Raw genomic sequence first — 21,277 nt, forward strand, 5'->3', positions numbered from 1 at the left:
ACGTAGCATGACTCCCTGCGACAAAAGCGCTGGCCCGGCGCCACTAAGGACCCACAGCAGAGGAAGAATGGTAACGCTTGAGTCTCGAAACGTGAACGATTTCGTCGGACAATGGAACGGAAGGTGAAGTGGGGCTGGCGGACACTGTATCGTACGTGACGTCAGTCACTTGTCGAAGGACGCGGTATACGGGCCCGTGTGGAAAGGAAGTAGCTTTTCAGAAAAGACCCACACGTCTGGAGGGGGGACCAAAGCATCAGGAGGGCACCCGGAGCCAACGTTCGTCGTGGTGTCGCTGCACTGTAAAAATAACTTAAACCCTTAAAAAAGGAAAAAGGGTGTAAATATGTCTATACCTCCCACCATTAGGGTGTGATCTATATAACCGACGCCCTAAGGGTGTGAGTTACAGACACATTTACACCCTTTTTGACTTTTAAGGGTGTAAATTCTTTTACAGTGTGGTCGTAAATGCGCTTCTGATTGTCTTTGGAAGCAGCAAGTCTACTACGGGCTATCTGCCGCGCGTAATCAGCCCGAGCAGTGGCGTCGCGTGCATATGTTCACTAGTCGAAGCTGCAAGGAAAGGAAGAAATGTGTCCAACGGTATAGTTGGTTCACGTCCGAACAATAGGTAAAAGGCAGAGTATCCAGCAACGTCGTGGCGGGAGGAATTATATGCGAATGTCACGTATGGCAGCGCAAGGTCCCAGTACCTCTGCATGAACCGTACGTGTACCGTACATATACAGTACTCAGTACATGTGATATTTGAAAGCTCTACGACAAATTGCCACTTACAAATATATTTTTCTGTTAGTATTCTTGCAGTGTTTATAATGCGTAGCACATGTACTTGGGACATTTGTTAAGACTCTGACCGGCCATGTGCATAGTGCGGAGCTGGACTTGTATCTTCCTGATGGTTTAGCGCCATCATCCCACCTTCGAGAGGCTGCTGCTATCGTATTAAACAATTTTAGATGTCTGCTAATTTTCTTTTTTTTATTTTCAGGGCCCGGCTTATATATTTCGAACGGCAAGGCGTGTTCCCATACGATCCTCAAGGGGATACCAGGTAACGCGTCTCAAACGGCTATCTGTTGTGAAACATGGCCAAGACTACACCGGAAACTCTCCAGACACACAACTCGCTTAGCGGCGCCCATGGTAGCGGTACACGAAAGCTCACCCAAGATTTCGTACATCTTGGGTGAGCGTGGGCTGGGCGCCGTTTTTTGATGGCGGCCCACCAAGGCCCGCTTTCAAGCCGTGGGCGACCGTCCGGCGATTGTGGCGTGATACACGCGAATGCGAGACCTTCCAGGCACGCCGTTACGACGTTGAAACGGAAATAGCTAAAATAAAATCTGCAGGTGCCGAGTGGTGAGGGACCGAAGGTCAACAGAAAAAACAAAGGTCAGACTAGAAAAGGAGAAATTCGGAGAGTAGCATGAAGCTACGATGAAAGCGCACGTGGGTTTTGTCATAAAGTTTCGTACTTGAGAGAGGGAGAGAGAAAACAACGATGATTCAATAAATGACAATGTTGGCCTGAGGCTTCGTCTGCTCCTTGCTACTTGGGCGACGCTTCCTGAGCTCGCCAAAAGAAATATTCGCGCTGTTCAAGGTTGCGATGCTGAACTCTATCGAATTCTGTCATGTATGTACGCGTTTCCACCCAATCAGAGATGGCGTAGCCGACATGCGAACCAATCAGTGCCTAAATATGTCGCTATTTTTACGATACTGCGGAATTTAGCTGCGTCCAGAATAGTAGCCTGCGGATGAACCCGAGACCAGAAAGAATTTTTCCTTGACCCTTTTTCTGAGGAGCTCGTACGGATTTCCACCATAGTTACGTGCTACTCGAGTAGATGACCTTATTTTAGTTTTAACAAAACTTCCTCCATATTGCGCATTTCTGCAGAAGCGAACTGCTACAAGGTCAAGCCTGTACTCTTGTGCTGTGATTATTGTACTTCGATTGGCTTTCAACTGAACGACTTCTTGCGTTACCAAAGGATTTTTCTAGTAAGAGAATTAAGTTCTTCTAATACAGCGCAGCGGAACACAATAACGTTTTATTTATATCATAAAGATAGAGGAGGCAGCAGGAAAAAAGTGTTGTCAATGGCAGCTTCACAGGAACCTTGAGCCCCCATCTGTACAGATATGTCTCCGCTAATAGTCTGCACTTGGTAGAATTACAAAGAGAAAAAAAAACAGTAACAGCTAGGTTATACATCGTCAACATAGAAAACGTAACAGATCTGTAGATTTACAATACAAAACTGAAATGTGCCTCTTTTCTCATATATGCGAATATCACTGGCACTCAGTAGGAAAAACGCACGCTGCAGGTGGTATAACGTGGTGCGCTCTTAATAAGTGGTGCCACATTCTAAAGCTTCAGAGGTTTTCTTTTTTCTTTCCTTTTTTCTTTAACGTGAAACGTGGTCTGCGACTCAAGGTTATAAAGCGCCGGTCAGATGCGTGCACTTCACCAAGAGACCGTACATGTGCCAAGCAAACGGGTCGTTACTTTTTGTATAGCGCTGTTCGGGACTGTGTCTCGGGCCATTCGGGCGATGCTCATGTACGGCCGGGAGAAAGTGCGACATCACGGCTTTCACACATTGATGGTGACAAACGGCCGCTTGAAAAACTGTTCTTTGCGCGTGAGACCTTGAAGTACGGATAACAAAAACGAATAAAATAGCAGAGCGTTGCTTTGCGAAATCTACGTTCGCAGCCGCAAGAAACGCCTTTAAATGTTCGGATTGAAGTATTGACTCTCAAACTGGGACACTTGTTGTGGCAGGGAGAGTGAACTACCGATCTGTGTATGAGAGTACAGCATCCGCTGCGCTGTGTGCAAACATCGGGGCTCTAACTGTTGCTCAAAGTGGCTGCATTATTTCAGAAGCCTGGCCACTCTCGGTGTACCCTCGGGCAGTCGTCGCACTCCTTACAGCAGGCGCTGTGTAAGGTGTCCTTGTGCTCTGCGCTCCGAAGCAATAAGCGACGCATTCTTTCAACCTTCGTAGCTCCATCGCAAAATCTCGAAGGTAATGCGGGAAAGTCGTTATACATGGACGACGTCCAGATGTGCATGAAGACGACCTGCGATACTAGTAATTGCTCGTTTTAAACCAGCGACACTTACTTATGCATGCCATAAGCAACTCGTTTAGTATCGTTTGCCAACGTGTCCAATGGGACAGCCGGGCAATTAAACATCGTGTAAGCACGTTGAGTACAAGAGTTGGAAATTAGCATTCGTCCATCCCTGTTTTCCTACGTTTGTTTGTTTGTTTCTTCACTTCTCTTAAAGTCCGAGTTGCACACCAAAGCTTTGAAGAGGTATGTGGCGCCATCCCTCTCCCCTGCGGCACAGGAAATGGGGATTCCCCTCTGCTTTTCTTGGTATACGCCCGTTAAATTTGGTCGTAAGAAAAATAAAACATGGAGCAGCCGAGGCTGGAGAAACGCACCTTCGCATTGGGAAAAAAATTAAAAGAAAACGAAACAAGTTTTGGCGTAAGCCGCACATATCTGCAGCGCACATTCATCCTTGTTCGCCACGGAGGAAGTAGTGGTAATGGAGGTACACTTCACAGCTAAAGCTGAGCACCCCCCGCAGTGGATTCTGTGACAACCTGGAAGAAATGTTTCAGAATATGTCTGTCGTGTGATCCAGGCGTAGGTGTCTGGCACATTTACTGCCGACTTTCCTCGTTATTCGACGTGGTTTACAAACAGCGTGAGTTGTTGCTCTTGTTACTGTTTACAGTTGGTGTTGCCTCAAATCATGGCTCATACCCCCGAAAGGTCCTGATGGCCAACACATTTTCTAAGTCACCATTTCAGTACCCACACGGAAACGGTCTATACGTGCTTGCATTTAATTCATTCTGGCGTTGTGCCGCGTGGAAACCTAAGCGAATCGAAAAAAAAAAAGAAAGGATGTGTCACACTGGAGGTGGTGAAAAGTACACAGAACAAAAATAATCTCCAAGCGTGACTTGCAATAATCTCACCACGGTGGTGCAGTCGTGTTCCTTGATTTTTTCAATGTTTCGTCTTTTTTCTTACTTTTGCAGTCCATCAGCACTGCATGAGACTAAAGCAACCTTCTTATCACATATTGACTGACTTCAAATCTCCCGAAGTACAACCTGCATTGTTGCAACGAAGCAGGAATAGATGGAATGACGAGGAGGTTAGCCTGTTCTCAGACCGGCTGGCTTCCCTGTGCTGGGGAAAGGGTGTAAGGGAGTAAAGGATAATAGAATAGAGATGTTACATTGTTGCTGTTTATTGACTGCGACAGCAGGAGAAGACAGGGTTACCGAAGATCCCGTTGTGCTAAATTCGTAGTCAAATACGAGAATAGAAACAAACAACACAACAGTGCGCGTACATAGGAAGAAAAAGAAAAACATTCACATAAAACCCACATTTCATTCGAAAAAATAAATATCATTCTTTAAGGCCTAGTTACTCGAATTACGTCACTGTGGATTAACTACCTGACCAGGCGGACATCGTTTGCAAGAAAAACCAACGCTATCTATTCATTAATTTAACTATTTGGATTAAATAACTTCTTAGTAACTAATTTTACGGTACACGCGTATGTTGAAAAGTTGAAAAGAATCGTCATAAAAAGTCTAATCCGTGTTTCGACACTTCAAAACGGCCACCTAAACCGAACTACATGCCTCGCATTTGTCGTTGAATTTACCTGATCACGCACGCTGCACTGCGAAGCGTGTTCCGCGCTGCGACCTTCCTGTGACGTGCACTCTTAAAACCATAGAGTTTCTTACTATAACACCTAGAGGGTAATCTGGCGCCACCGTCTATGGGAGTTTCTTAAGGGGGCACCGTGCCGTCATGGGAATGACGGTATATGTGTCTGCGAGGCTCGTGTTGGCTGGTGTTGTAAGAGGCTTCGTCTAAAACGTGGATATGGCTACGCAAATAACTCGTTCTGAAAGTAAAATCTTCATAAAATGTTTCCATTCACGCATATTACATCTTTACTCACCCACAATGCATGACCAAGCAAAGAAAAGCAAGAACAGACGACCAACTGTTTCAAAGCGAGCGCGAACCTTGTCGTCTGTCCTCCAACTTTAGCGGCCCGCTGATACTTTTTACGTAACATGTAGTCGTACACACAATAACAAGTTCTCATAGTTAAACAAAACATGTTTTCGCGTAATAATAAAGCTAAAACAGCTTTTCACGTGCTGTTCTAGTAGAAAATGAATCGTTGTGACAGACGGAACGGTACTTGCCAAGCACGTCTTCAAGGTGTCCTGTCTCTACGAGAACGATGCCAATCCGAATCCACAACATACCGGCATTCCCATGCATACCACAGCGCAGCAGCGCCAGATTTCCCTCTATGTAATGTAGTGAGAAACTCTATGCTTAAAACGGTTGCACACCCACCCACCCCTTCGGGGTGTATATTTGTCCCACAACAATAACTGTCATTTGCTTTGCTGCGTTTCCTTTATTGAAAACGCTGCGCTCGCTACTTTCCCGTCGAGAATGCTGTGTCACACTGATAACGCGCAAGCCGTTAGTGATTGGAAAGTACCGGGCTCGCAGCGTTACGTCACAATTCACGACCGTCGGTTTGCGCTCAGAGAGAGAAAAACTATATAGTAAGCCCAAATTGCTATCAAAGGCCGCGTAAAAAAATGTTTTGTGTTGTTCATAGCTTGAGGAATGGTACACGAAAAAAAAAAGATGAATTTTGCAGACGACATGGCAATAGCGAAGGCGCATTTCTTGCTTAATTGCGCCCCGCTACTTGTTCGTCCGTCTGTCAAGTTTTCCCAGTTCCTCTTGTACCCACATTCCTGTCTCGTACCTTTCGCCCGTCGTTATAGTTTGCTCGTATAGTTTGCTCGTACACACAGACACCGGTTAGACTTGATAGACAGTGTTGAGATACGCAGGGACATATGAACGAAAAGAAAAAGGAACAGAAAGAAAAGAAATCTTATACATAAAGATCGCATTGCGAGTTCTTCTTTCCTTTTTTTCTTTCTTTTTTTTTTTTTTTTACTTTGCTGGACGCCTAGGAAAGCGGTTTATTGAAACGCTCAGTGGAGGGCGACGGTTGTAGCGCACGCTTTGAAATGCGAACAAGAGTGACCAGAAGAGTGGCAGACGAACAAATTGGCTACACAGAAGAGACAGCAACGAGAGACAGGGATAATTGAAGTTGGCTTACGCGAGTCGACCGTCTCTATTGCAGACGAATGCAAACTGCATTATCTTTGGCGTGCAAGTAGACAAACAGGGGCATTCCTTCGTCCAAACAGCGAGCGCTCCGTCCAGAGCACAGGCCCGCGCAAAAATCTGAAGAAAAAAAAAAAAGGAGTGAGGTGGGGGAAGGGGGGGGGGCGAGTTCACTTTTCGCAAGAAAACGCACTCTAATGCCCCTGCATAAACATGCACGAAGAGCAAAAAAAAAAAAAAAACTGATTCTACGCGTTGCCGTTCGTCAAGCGCTTGCTTGGCAAATCTCCATCGCAGCGGGGATGCGACTCGGGCCAGACGCGTGTCCGTGCCACACCGTTCAAATGTGTCGGCGAAGCGGGAAGCCGATCTACGCTTGAAAGCATCCCGGTTTTCGAAAGGCGGGTCGGCGCGTTAGTTTTTATTTGGTCGGCATTCGAACCCCACGACCTGTTGAGAGCCGATGCCGTGCACTGCGCGTGAAGATGCCCTGCCGAGCGTTGTGGCATGACGTGCGTAATAACACTGGAACTGTGCTGCACTGCAGCAGTCGCGAAATTCATCCGTAGGGCCCCACTATGGCGTGCTTCATATAGTAAGATCGTGGTTCTGTCACGTACAAAACCAGAATTTTATTTTTTAAGTCGTACAAAAATGTTCTGAAAACACCAACTAACCCCGCTATGGTAAAAACCGCATTAAGCCTGTTCCCATTTTACGCCCTCCCCCCCCTCCCCTGCATTCCTGGATGTAAACACATGCCCACCGATTACTCGACACACTCGCAAAAAATGGGACATGTGCAAAACGCAACGCAAAGATATATCTCGAAAGAAAATAATGTAAGTGCGTGGTTCTCGAAAACACACACCCAAAAGCAGCCGAGGGACTGCAGATATGGTGGAATGATCATGATTACGATGATGATGATGTGAGCGTTCCCAGAACCCCGAGCTCTTTTTGGACTTCCGATGTATCTTTGAAAAATTTCATCGCACCCTTATATACACATATATGTACATGAACTAACGCAGTGGCTATATTACAAATGTAAGCCGACCGCAAATGTTTTCAGAGCACAGAACGAGAGAACGAGCGATATTTTGTCAAGTCTACCCCACTCAATTTATTTTTTAGTTTGAGTTTATTTCTCACTACATGGAAAGAGTACATGGTGTGATGAGGAGCGTAGGAAGAAAGCTGAATTAAGGCAGCTTGACTGGCTCCACCCTTCCATAAGTAGGCAGCACAAACGGCAAGCGATTTCCGTGCCTCGCAGAAATTAGCTCAGCAAAAATTCATTGCAACGTGGTGCATATATATAGGGTGTTTTCTTTTTTTTTAGCTGCACCACATTCATAAAAATTGCCCGTAGCATACAGCACAATTCTAATCCTTGATCTAAATTACTCGATCAGGTGGCCATTACTTGTACGTGAAATCAAAATAATAAAATTAGCGTAATTGCGGTAAATATATGTTTAATTATTAACGTTTACTTTTGTGCGTTTGTGCTTCTATGTGCCTACTTACTTTGGTGCTTCAATGAATAAAACAACGCTTTCTTAGTAACTGGAACGTTCAAGTAACTGGAACGTCGATGCATCTCGTTGGACACTTTGAAAATGAATATCTCGGGACTGGTGCCGGCCGGAGAATTCTTTCCAAGTGGATACGCCTTGCGAACTCATCGGCTATAATTCGTAGATTGAAATAGTGGCCGTATTGTTAATAATTAAAAAGTTAATTAACGTAATGATGTTAGTTATGTAATTAGGTATTTTGATTTCTCGTAGAAATAATATGGCCGCCTGATCCAGTAATTTAGATCAAGGATTAGAATTGTGCTATCTGTCACAGGCAATATTTAAAAATTTGGTGCAGCTAGAAAAAAAAAGACACCCTGTAAACACATACCAGAGGATCATAGTGCCAGCGCCCAAGAGACGCAGCGTGATTGTTGGGCCATGAAGTATTACGCTACGGATACGTCATTAGCGAAAAATGTTTGTTGTTTTATTGTTGTTGTTTTGTTCCCGCTTCTTTCGTGGATACCTGCTGCAAGGACTTCTGCAGTTGGGGGTACCTAATAACGCAACTCGATCGTCTCAATCAGCCGAGCACTGTGCGAATTCCACGACAGCAAGAGTATGTCGGACGCGTCTGCAATGCGGCGCCAAAGTCGTCAGCGTCCGGTTTTCGAGAGCCACAGCACCCGTTCCTCCTCTCACGATTCATGATGCGACAGGAGGGGGACACGCTATAGACTGTAAAATAAGTTTCACCCTTAAAAGCGAATTATGGTGCAAATCAATATGTAACTCACAACCGTACAGCCTTTGGGCTTAAGGGTGTGAGATACAGACCAATTTGCACCCTAATTCATTTTAGGGTGTATGGGTGTGAGTTGTAGACCGACTTACATCCTTTTTTTCATATTGGGCTGTACAAATGTGACTTACGCCCCCTTACACCCTTATTTACACCGTTATTCATTTTGACGTGGCCGGATGCGAGTTATAGACCGATTTATGCCCTTATTCGCATTTAGGGATGCAAATTCTTTTACGGCGTAGCACGAGACCCACAGGTGATTACCGACGGGCAAGAGAGGCCGTTCTTTGTGTGGCATACCCAGTGCGGTGATCGACCCGTTAAGGCCGATCCACACGACGGACCAAGTCCGCGGGCCGCTCGGTCACGTGATGCGACGTCACGGCCCGCCGCGGTCCGGTCCGGCGCAGAGCACATCCACACGGCGGACCGCCATAGCAGACGCCAGAGCAGACCAACCAGCTACACTCTCGGCCAGAGTGTTATCATTGTTATCATGCCGGCTCGAGTCCCACACAGCCGGGAACCGCTCAACGAGGGATACAAAATAAAAAGCCTCCTCGTCACTCCTAAAGGACACGGTGTTTAAAAAATATATCTGCTGCACGCACGTGTAGGCGGAACGGCGGACATGAAACGACTGCCTTGACTGGCTTTTGCTGAGCTGAAAACTAGATTGGATTTGGCTGAAGACACTCTGTTGCCGGACAACATTCGTTGGCTACGCCAAAATCGCTGCGGTTTGCATGCGGTCCGCCGCCAAAACTGAAGCGGGAAAAGCCTTGGTGATTTGTTGGACCGCGAGGGCCGCGGTCTTGCGCGGGCCAACGACGGTACGCACGAACTGGTGACGTCCTATCACGTGATGCGCGGACCGCGGTCCAAAAGAGCAATTTAGTCCGTCGTGTGGATCGGCCTTTACGAGAAAGGCAGAGACGTCAGACGCCCGATCCCGCCGAGTGACAAACGAATTATTCGAGGCGATCACGACCGAGCGAGAGGCGCAGTGAGCAGCGCGCCGTGGGATGATTGACGGCGACCGCGAAACCAGACACGAGCGCACGTCCGATATTGTTTGCTCGATGCGCGAGCGCCCAATTCGTCCTCGGTGACGCGTCGACTGGGACGATATTGCATTGATGACGTGGTCTCTTTCCTTTCGTTGACTTCGATGCAGGGGGGCCAGGCAACGGGCGCACTTGAGGTGGTTCGAGCAAGGCGTATTTAGTTTGAATTGTCAGCCAACGACGCTGCAATGTTTTCAGTAACTATACGTGCCTGTGCGTGTGTGCGTGCGTGTGTGCGTGTGTGTGTGCATGCGTTCATATTGTTTCTTCTTTTTCCCCAATGATTGCGTGGAGATATATAGCTTAAATCGACTTTCTTGGGTGGCTTACCAGACGAAGGGGGTAACAAAATGTCTGACCAGCCAATTAAAAAGAGTCAGAAATTAAATTTTTTGAATATGTCAATTTCAGTGCACACAGCTAGGCCTAGCATTTCGAGTGGATCGGAACGGGCACGTGAAGGTGCTTCATTTAAAAAGGTTCTGGGGACGGGGAAATATCAGAATATCACGTGACTACCGCTCGACTTGAAATGAGCAATTGCAGCATTCTCTTTGAAAGAAAACGTTGGATAGGTAATTGGCGCGTCTCTAAATAAGCTCTTTGGATATATAGTGTGACTTTTCACGCCAATAATTTTCGCCTTGTACAGAAATGCACCCGAAAACGCGGAACACCGCGACATTTCGCAGGCGGTACTTAAAAAAAATATCTTCGAACAAAAGTCATTCCTGTTTTTCTTAGGTACAGTTATTTACATAATAACGGACCACAAGAAAAGAAAGTGTATACGAGCCTGATGCACGCCTTTACGGAAACCACATATAGGTGTAGAAGGCATGTACGGTTTGTCAGCAAACGATAGTACGAGCAGACTGCATAAACAGTAAAAAAAAATTACGTCCACAAGGGTGATGGTGTAAGCCATGAAAAAAATTGCACCTTTGAGGGTTTACAACGCCCCAAGACACTTAAGGGTGCTTGGTTTTTTCTAGGGCTTCAACACATACAAGGTGGCACTTTTTTTTTTTTATTATTTTTTTTTTTTTTTTTTTTTTTTTTTTTTTACTGGGTACACCTACCTCCGAAGCGCGGTGAAGAATTGAAAAGTTGTTCGTCATTGAAAAGCCCACAATCAATCAACAATATTGACAAGAACCTTGATAGAGTGGGAAGGCATCGTGCTTCACTGCAGATAACAACGGTATTCATTAAAGCCACGGCAGACCTTGGTGATCTCCTGGAACACGACTGCATCAGTCAATGATCGCGTTTGGAAATATTTTAATTGATACCGTTGGGGACACCTAGTGTCGTTAGGAATTTTCCAGCAACCTAAATTCTTTTTCCAGAGCAACGGTTTTAGTGCATTCCCCCTCCCCCTTTCAGGTGTGACGTCCCAGTTCAAGCCGCGTACATCTGCGCCGGATTGAGACGGCGTGTTCACAAAACGTGGTGCCATGGCATCAGCACACTCAGTATAGCGAGGGGCAGCATAGGGTCTCCTTAGTGTTGGCGGCGAAACGTTGTCTTGGACGAGTTTGGCCTATAACGAATAGGGAAAGATCATAGCGCAATACGACAAGGACAAAGTTCACAGGATAGTTAAGGTAAATTATACAAGGCTATAAACTCATACAAAAATGTCTCAAACTGCGATGAGTTACTCTCGAAATACAAGCCTTTGTTTGAAGCAGCGCTTGTCCTGTTCCCAATGTGACTTTGTCCTTGTCGTTTTGTTTGCGCTCTGATTTTTATTGTTGCACTGCTGGCTGTTCGATGGCCTGCGAACCGCGATTCGACAAGCGTCTAGCAATCGTAAAGCTTGTCCGCTCCGTGGGCGCTTGATGAACGGCCGGTACGCACGCTCAATGTCTAAAGTGGCAGCAAGTTCTCCGCAAGTTACACTCCGCAAAAGGCACGTTTGCGCAAGATTTCGATCTACGCCATAAACGACGTCGGTTCATTCACGCCTTGCTTTACGTTCCACGCACGGGTCGATCGAGGTGCATACAAGTGCTGCACACCACAGCACGCCGGTCGTTAACGTTACTATAGGTTCTGCCTGACAACGACGTGATCGAATATATCAGGCGGCAACACCTATCGAGGGACATGTGCTAATTGGCGACATGTTCTTTTTCTTTTTTTTAATGCGCAGACCGGATAGTAAAGTTCCCCTCCACGGGGCATTGCTAAACGAAATAACGAGAACAAAATGTCCGCAGCAATCTATAAATACGCGAATGCTTTTTGCATTCCGTCCGTTTCGGAATGCAACCACCATGGCCGGAAACCGAACCTGCGACCCCATGCCCAGCCGGAGGATGTCACGGCCACTCAGCTACCGTGGTGTGTGAGGCTTTACCGTAAGAGACACAAAGTCCCATTCACAGGGGTCAAGCAATGGATTGCGTACGGCAAAGCTACACCACCAATCGCGGAAAAGTTTGGTCCGTGCGAACTTTTGTATTGCACCTTGAGTTTGCATTGCACCATGAAAGTAAAGTTGTAGCCTCATAACAATCTGGCAGGAATCACGCAGTACACGAGACTTGCATAATGAGCAAAACAGAACACTACCGCATATTTAGCACTTATTTTGATTCATCTGCAATTTCCCAACATTCAAGTTCATCCATACAGTAGGCCTAAACCAATCTGCAATCCGCCATCCGAAGTTACGCAAGCAGTCATTCTACGAGGTCAAGCGAGAAGTTGCTCGCACAAACGCCCCTCTCTGCTATCAGCACATGGCTATAACACTCTGCGCTAACACCGCGTCATTTCCAATGACACCTATAATCACAGAGACAATTTGTAACCGCAAGAAGAAAACACGAATACCGGGGTGTCAGCATGCAGGTCGACCCCACATTGGCGGCGATGCCGGAACTACGTGTGCGGTTGGAAAACTTACGGAGAGCATTGATACAAGCCAGAGGTGGCAAACCTAGAGGGTCATTTGTCTAGCCGTTTGTCCAATTAGACCGAGTACGCGCGCAAATATTTACGGATGCCAAACGCTATATTACTCCACCTTTCCAGACCACCTCTTGGTTTTCTGCTCCAGACCCACCGAGAGGACGGCTCTCGCAAAAGCTCTTCAAGCTGCTGTAACTACTATATACGTGCGATCGAAATGAGCGTATCGATGACCCGTGCGTCGCCCTTCGGCCCCTTCAAATACATTCCCGAGGCCTGTTGCTAAAGAGGGCTCGATTCCTGACATCGCAACGTGACACATCTTTCCCCTTCTGGCCTGTGTAGAACTGCACTCCAGAGATGCGTATCTCCTTACGCAGCAGGCATTCGCGGTACAAATGCAATAGCACCCCTAAGCGGCTACATTGGGAATCAAAATTACAGCTGCAGGCGAGAACAGGACGGCTATCGCCGAAACGTCGTCACGGCTCCAATAACTTGTGGCCGATCGTGACTATAGCTGCGGCATGTGAAAGAAAAAAGATGGCCCCTGCATCTGTAATTGTCGGTCGTCTTCTAGAGTATTGACATTATTAGCGTTTATAAGATATACATTTGCTCCTGCTATAGCAGCGCGTGCAGTGTAGGATTTCAGTGATAACAGGTCGTGATGATAATGGAGCCCTCCTTCGGATGCGCGAAGTGGTGCGAGGGTCCACTATCGTGCCGGTCAGATTGGGTGCACTGCATCTCCGGCGGAGGTATCGTCGCAACGCCTCCGACAAGCTACGGCATACGTGAAACGCATCGCAAACACACAGGAGACACGTATTATCGGGAATCCTTTCCAAGTCGTCGGCGTCCCATCTTCGTGAATACTCGTGAAATTAGTTGTTCATAGCGGTTCAGCCATCACAACTGTGACTAACACGAATGTTAAATAGTTAAAAACCCGGGAACCACGAAATTTTTAATCAACGCTGCAGCTTTCAGAGAAAATCTCGAAGACCTGCGCTATCTTTAATCGTGAGGTTCTTGCACGTAGCTGCTATGGACAGACGAAATGGCGGTATGATAAGCACGGTAAAGACGCCGGCGCTTATCACTTCCCAGTTATCGAGCTGCACACTGCTTAAAAAAGATTAAAAGTACTGGCGATGATGAGCGCTTAGTACTTGTTAAGAAGGTTTTAAAAACTTTGATAGGTGGGTTGCGGTATAAACTACGGCTTCGAACGAGTGCATCATAACGTTACAATTATTTTACGCCTACAGATATTGTACGGACATCCTAAGCGTGTTTACGCCGCCGCCGTCGTGCTGCCATGATACCAAACGTGGCAGCACGGATGCGTACCGGTCAAAACCGCAGCACCGTTCGGTGACTTGTGAAGCACCAAACGTGGGGCAGCACCTTTGTGAATTCCTGCGAGTATCATGAGAGGACGGAATGAGTTTGCCGATAATTTAGCGATAAATTGGACACCGCTGTATCTGGATCCTGCCGAACCATATAGCCCAATAGGGCACGCACAGCTACTGGAAAACAAACGGGCTCACTGCGAATAGGGAGCGAGCACGATTGCAAAATTAGACCGTACGACTCGCCCTAGCTGCCTAACATAAGTTAAGGGTGTAAGCATTCTAATGCGCGAATAAATGTAACTTGCGTGTACTTGGTTACGACATTTCTGCACCCTATGGTACCCATATACACCGTCAGCAGCACTCACAGGACGTTTCACGTACCCCATTGCGGCTGCGTCCCTGCTACAGCCAGCTCGATTTCCTTTCTTAAACTATGGGGTTTTACGTACCAAACCCACGATCTGATTATGAGGCACGCCATAGTGGGGAGACTCCGAAATAACTTGGACCACCCAAGGGTTCTTTAACCTGCACCTAAATCTAAGTACACGGGTGTTTTCGCATTTCGCCCCCATCGAAATGCGGCCGCCGTGGCCGGGATTCGATCCCGCGACCTCGCGCTTAGCAGCCGAACACCATAGCCAATAAGCAACCACGGCGGGTGATTTCTTTTCGCCTGTGAACGTTGTGTCGTCCGGTCAGCTTAAAGCGTCCCGCAACGTCTCGCTTTCATTGTTACAGGAGGGACATATATCAGGACACGTATTGTTTCGTCGCAGTCGCAAACGCTGCACGAGGCACTGTGCATCATGAATATAAACGGAAGCAGTATAGGCGTTCGTAAAAGTGATGCCCAACCACAAGCAACGCAACATAACGTTGCGTCGTGTACAGCAACACCAATGTGTCTGGTATAGCACAAATTAATGAAAGACAACTCGAAAGTGCAGCTAAGTCTTTAAATCTCTGCTCATCAGATATTGGCTGCTTTACTCTAGAGCTTCAGACTTCCTATTTAAATATGTGTCTTGACGGCATTAATTAGGAAGTTAATTAGTGAACGTTAAAATTTATCAAGCTGGACATCGCGATTTGGCGTGTAATTAATAACTGCGTTTTCTGGTGATCCACCTAAACATGCCAAACTTCTTCCTGTATATGTGCACACTATTTCGAAGAACTCCGAAATAAAAAGAGCAACCACTGTAAATAAATTGTTGTGCCCTATCCTGTTGGTTGCCGCTTGGTTGTTTTTCTAGTGTTCTCGTAACTGAAATTCAGTTTGCAACGTTGGACACTACTGTTCATGAATTTCGAAATTTGCGGAATACCTGTTGCTCAGCAAAGCAAACACTTTGTCACGGTATCCATGTCCACCTGGCTTTAGTAATACAAGGGATGAAGACCTATGAATAATGTATTTGCATTCGAAATTAATTCGAGCGAACACGTTTTCTTGACTATATGCTCCAACATGACCACGCTGACCAGAGAGAGAGAGAGAGAAATAGAAGACAGGAAAGAGCAGGGATGAACCTGGCAACGTTTAACGCTAGAACGTTATCTAGTGAGGCGAGTCTAGCAGTGCTATTGGAAGAATTAGAGGGCAGTAAATGGGATATAATAGGGCTCAGTGAAGTTACGAGGCCAAAAGAAGCATATACAGTGCTCAGAAGCGGGCACGTCCTGTGCTACCGGGACTTAGCGGAGAGACGAGAACTAGGAGTCGGATTCCTGATTAATAAGAATATAGCTGGTAACATACAGGAATTCCATAGCATTAACGAGAGGGTGGCATGTCTTGTTCTGAAACTTAATAAGAGGTACAAAATGAAGGTTGTACAGGTCTACGCTCCTACATCCAGTCATGATGACCAGGAAGTCGAAAGCCTCTATGAAGACGTGGAATAGGCGATGGGTAGAGTGAAAACAAAATACACTATACTGATGGGTGATTTCAATGCCAAGGTAGGCAAGAAGCAGGCTGGAGACAAGGCAGTGGGGGAATACGGCATAGGCACTAGGAATAGCAGGGGAGAGTTATTAGTAGAGTTTGCGGAACAGAATAATATGCGGATAATGAATACCTTCTTCCGCAAGCGGGATAGCCGAAAGTGGACGTGGAGGAGCCCGAACGGCGAGACTAGAAATGAAATAGACCTAATACTCTGCGCTAACCCTGGCATCATACAATATGTGGACGTGCTCGGTAAGGTGCGCTGCAGTGACCACAGGATGGTAAGAACTCGAATTAGCCTAGACTTGAGGAGGGAACGGAAGAAACTGGTACATAAGAAGCCGATCAATGAGTTAGCGGTAAGAGGGAAAATAGAGGAATTCCAGATCAAGCTACAGAACAGGTATTCGGCTTTAACTCAGGAAGAGGACCTTAGTGTTGAAGCAATGAACGACAATATTGTGGGCATCATTAAGGAGTGTGCAATAGAAGTCGGCGGTTACTCTGTTAGACAGGATACCAGTAAGCTATCGCAGGAGACGAAAGATCTGATCAAGAAACGCCAATGTATGAAAGCCTCTAACCCTACAGCTAGAATAGAACTGGCAGAACTTTCGAAGTTAATCAACAAGCGTAAGACAGCTGACATAAGGAAGTATAATATGGATAGAATTGAACAAGCTCTCAGGAACGGAGGAAGCCTAAAAGCAGAGAAGAAGAAACTAGGAATTGGCAAGAATCAGATGTATGCGTTAAGAGACAAAGCCGGCAATATCATTACTAATATGGATGAGATAGTTCAAGTGGCTGAGGAGTTCTATAGAGATTTATACAGTACGAGTGGAACCCACGATGATAATGGAAGAGAGAATAGTCTAGAGGAATTCCAAATCCCACAAGTAACGCCGGAAGAAGTAAGGAAAGCCTTGGGAGCTATGCAAAGGGGGAAGGCAGTGGGGAGGATCAGGTAACAGCAGATTTGTTGAAGGACGGTGAGCAGATTGTTCTAGAAAAACTGGCCACCCTGTATACACAATGCCTCATGACCTCGAGCGTACCGGAATCTTGGAAGAACGCTAACATAATCCTAATCCATAAGAAAGGGGACGCCAAAGACTTGAAAAATTATAGACCGATCAGCTTACTGTCCGTTGCCTACAAAGTATTTACTAAGGTTATTGCAAATAGAATCAGGAACACCTTAGACTTCCGTCAACCAAAGGACCAGGCAGGATTCCGTAAAGGCTACTCAACAATAGACCATATTCAGACTATCAATCAGGTGATAGAGAAATGTGCGGAATATAACCAACCATTATATATAGCTTTCATTGATTATGAGAAAGCGTTTGATTCAGTCGAAACCTCAGCAGTCATGGAGGCATTGCGGAATCAGGGTGTAGACGAGCCGTACGTAAAAATACTGAAAGATATCTATAGCGGCTCCACAGCCACTGTAGTCCTCCATAAAGAAAGCAACAAAATCCCTATAAAGAAAGGCGTCAGGCAGGGAGATACGATCTCTCCAATGCTATTCACAGCATGTTTACAGGAGGTATTCAGAGACCTGGATTTAGAAGAATTGGGGATAAGAGTAAATGGAGAATACCTTAGTAACTTGCGCTTCGCTGATGATATTGCCTTGCTTAGTAACTCTGGGGACCAACTGCAATGCATGCTCACTGACCTGGAGAGGCAGAGCAGAAGGGTGGGACTAAAAATTAATCTGCAGAAAACTAAAGTAATGTTTAACAGTCTCGGAAGGGAACAGCAGTTTACGATAGGTAGCGAGGCACTGGAAGTGGTAAGGGAATACATCTACTTAGGACAGGTAGTGACTGCTGATCCGGATCATGAGAGTGAAATAATCAGAAGAATAAGAATGGGCTGGGGTGCGTTTGGCAGGCATTCTGAGATCATGAACAGCAGGTTGCCATTATCCCTCAAGAGAAAAGTTTATAACAGCTGTGTCTTACCAGTACTCACGTACGGGGCAGAAACCTGGAGGCTTACGAAAAGGGTTCTACTTAAATTGAGGACGACGCAACGAGCTATGGAAAGAAGAATGATAGGTGTAACATTAAGGGATAAGAAAAGAGCAGATTGGGTGAGGGAACAAACGCGCGTTAATGACATCTTGGTTGAAATCAAGAAAAAGAAATGGGCATGGGCAGGACATGTAATGAGGAGGGAAGATAACCGATGGTCATTAAGGGTTACGGACTGGATTCCGAGGGAAGGGTAGCGTAGCAGGGGGCGACAGAAAGTTAGGTGGGCAGATGAGATTAGGAAGTTTGGAGGGTCAACATGGCCACAATTAGTACATGACCGGGGCAGTTGGAGAAGTATGGGAGAGGCCTTTGCCCTGCAGTGGGCGTAACCAGGCTGATGATGATGATGAAGAGCAGGGAGGTTGACCAGACGCAGGTCCGGTTCGCTACCCTGCATTGGGGGAAGGGGCATGGGGATGAAGAGAGAGAGAGAGAGATCACAGTTTCGCGCACAGTGGAAGGTTCACACCCAGTCACGATGCCAAAGAATACTGCGAGCTTAAAATGTCTAAATAATTCTATTACTCCACGCGATGTGCTTGCAACCCTTCCGCACTCGTCAAAACGCTGTACACCAGCCCAACCAAATTGAACCCGATTCCGCATAACGTAGCTGTTGTACAAGCACCATTTTATTTTTATTTTTTTGTCATTGGTTGTTTGCCGGCGGCGTTTAGCGTGCGAAAAAGCAGCACTGTGGCTAGGAATGACACAGTAGAGAAAGACTCCCCACTGATGTTGACTACCTAAAATTCTTCAACGTGTACGTAAACCTACAAGCACGCGAGCGGCCTTTCAATGTGTTCACGTGACAACGTGGCGGCCGCGGGCAGGAATCGAACCCTCCACCTTGTGCTCAACAGCAGAACGCCATAGCGGCCACCGTGGCAGGTCCCTGTACATATTAGGACGCGCCTTCTTGGTTATGAATTTCCTTATTTGCTTTGCTACGCCGCGAGCGAATGTCATTACAACAACGACAACGACGACAACAACAACGACCACAACAACAAAACATTGAAGTCGGCATCTCTCTGCCTGCGGCTAATGCGAGAGCCCACGGAACGGGCGACGCGTCGCTCGCGTCGTATGCCTGTGACACTGCCTCGAGGAATCACGGTCAGCCGAGGACGCCGAGCTTGTCGGTGATCTGCCTGACAGCCGCGGGCATTTCACTCCCTACCGGTGTTGTTCGCTCCCGATTACTTGTCTGTCATGCTGGCCGTCCTCCGTGACGTCTGACCTTTCTCCTCGTTCCGAAACCTTGCCTCGGGACTAACGACACCCCCTTCGCGAACGGCGTAACAAGGAGCCGCAATCTTGTCGCCCACGGCCCTGATCATATTACAAGGGAAAAAAAAAACATGGACAGGGCCAAAAGCTTTATTTCTGTAGTGTCACGGAGAGAGTTTGGACTAGAAAAGCGTGTTCTGAAGTCGTGCTGCGATTTATAATTCGTAAGACGATCTGGGCACCGAATGCAAGAATGCATCAACGAATTGTCGCAGCTGCTTCGGGCGAGAAGCAAGTGGATCTCATTGTCACGACGTTTCCAACGCCACTCCGATTTTTGTCCTGAGCCGACTGCAGGTATACTGCTGCTGCGGCTGTGGCAAGAACGAGGGGGCATCCGGTAAACTGTCTTGTGAATTCCTGGCTCTTATATATGTGCCTGCTTCTTGTCTTGATTTAAAGAGAGCGTATATGGATCGACGACGTGCGCGGGCAGCCTTGGAAGGTTGCGACAATTGCCCACTTTGTGGCTTTTCCCGTCGACAGCTCATCTATTTTCACCTCAACACGACGGATGACGCAAGATTTAAATGTACCGGCACTTAATTGCTGATTGGGACACTATAGGTGTGTACGAACGGCTAAGATAGTTATAGATTAAAAGACCGAAACACCGCTAGCGACCTCACGACAATATGCATGGGTTATTGAAGAAGGCAGATTTGTGGTTAGACTGAAGTTCCCTTTCTAAATCTCCCATGCACCCCCTACACCCTCTGTGAAATTCACGACGGCGTTACATGTGGTGTCACACAAATTCTTTTTTTGTAAATGTGGGTTTTGCATGATGATGCTGATATTTTTGAGACAAATGGTAACTTCTTAATTCACATGCCGGATTGTAAAACGCAGCCATCGAATTGACATCTATTGCTAATGCATCTGTCAAAACAAACTTATCGTTGTCCTGCAGTAGACTTATAGCAGAAGTGTCAGGAATTTTGCTTTCAATGAATGAGTTGAAAACTTTATTTCTGTACTACGAAGTTGCAGCATCACTGACGGCGTAGTCAGCCGCCAAGAATGACGATTCAAGGTCTTTCCTCAGGATATGGTAACCTTGGTATATATTAGATGTAGTGTTGATGCAACCATGTGGGCGTTTTATTAAGCGCACATACCTTTGTGAGAGTTATATATGTGATGTACCTAAAACAATGCACCATATTCTTTGCCACGAATACACCCGCCAGTGCAACTTATACTTGGCGAGGTACGGCAGTTGCCCGACATGGCTGATGAAGTCATACGAAGATCTTGGTTCCCAAGTCTAAGTGAACTTCTGAGCAGGACATCAAGTTCCGAGCAGTGGATACCATGGCTGACAGCTGTGAGAGACCCATCGGGCATTTAACTATGTGTACTAATATGCTATTGTCCTCATCCCTCATTGCCGCCTTTCTCTCCCTTTGCCTTCATTGATTGCGGAAAAAATAAATGTGTATCGGTTGCTTCTGAAAATAACTCTTTTTCCTCCTGCCAGTGTTGCATCTACATTTACTATTATGTGATCATGATTTTGCTTGTCTTCCTATGTTGTAGTGTAAAAAATGGTCTGCTCTGATACGCATTTTGCTCGCATTCTTTATTTATTATTTGTCAACAATTACATGTATCCCTGGTGCATATTAATTTATTTATAGCGTATTCCACTGGTTTCCTTTTCTTCTTTTATTGACTATACTTAACAGAGATGTATTAGTTGTCACTCACTGTTCTTGCAACAAGTGGTGCAAATGTAGCAAATATGCCTTCGTGAATCTTTTTCTCCGTCATCCCTTATATCTAATGCGCGAAATAGACAGATATTGATGCTGAGATCTTTGAAGTTGGACTAAATAAACAGAAATTAAGTTCAGATATCTGAAGTCGGACTTCGTCATGCGGTGTTTTATTTGGGCTGATAACACCGACAGCGATACTCGTCACGATGATGACAATGTTGATCATGACGGCGACGACAGTGGTGATTATAATTGGGATGATAAGAAGGAGGGGTAAATAAAGTCTGTGTCT

This window comes from Dermacentor andersoni, chromosome 7, assembly GCF_023375885.2.
Source record: "Dermacentor andersoni chromosome 7, qqDerAnde1_hic_scaffold, whole genome shotgun sequence".
Classification (NCBI taxonomy): Eukaryota; Metazoa; Arthropoda; class Arachnida; order Ixodida; family Ixodidae; genus Dermacentor; species Dermacentor andersoni.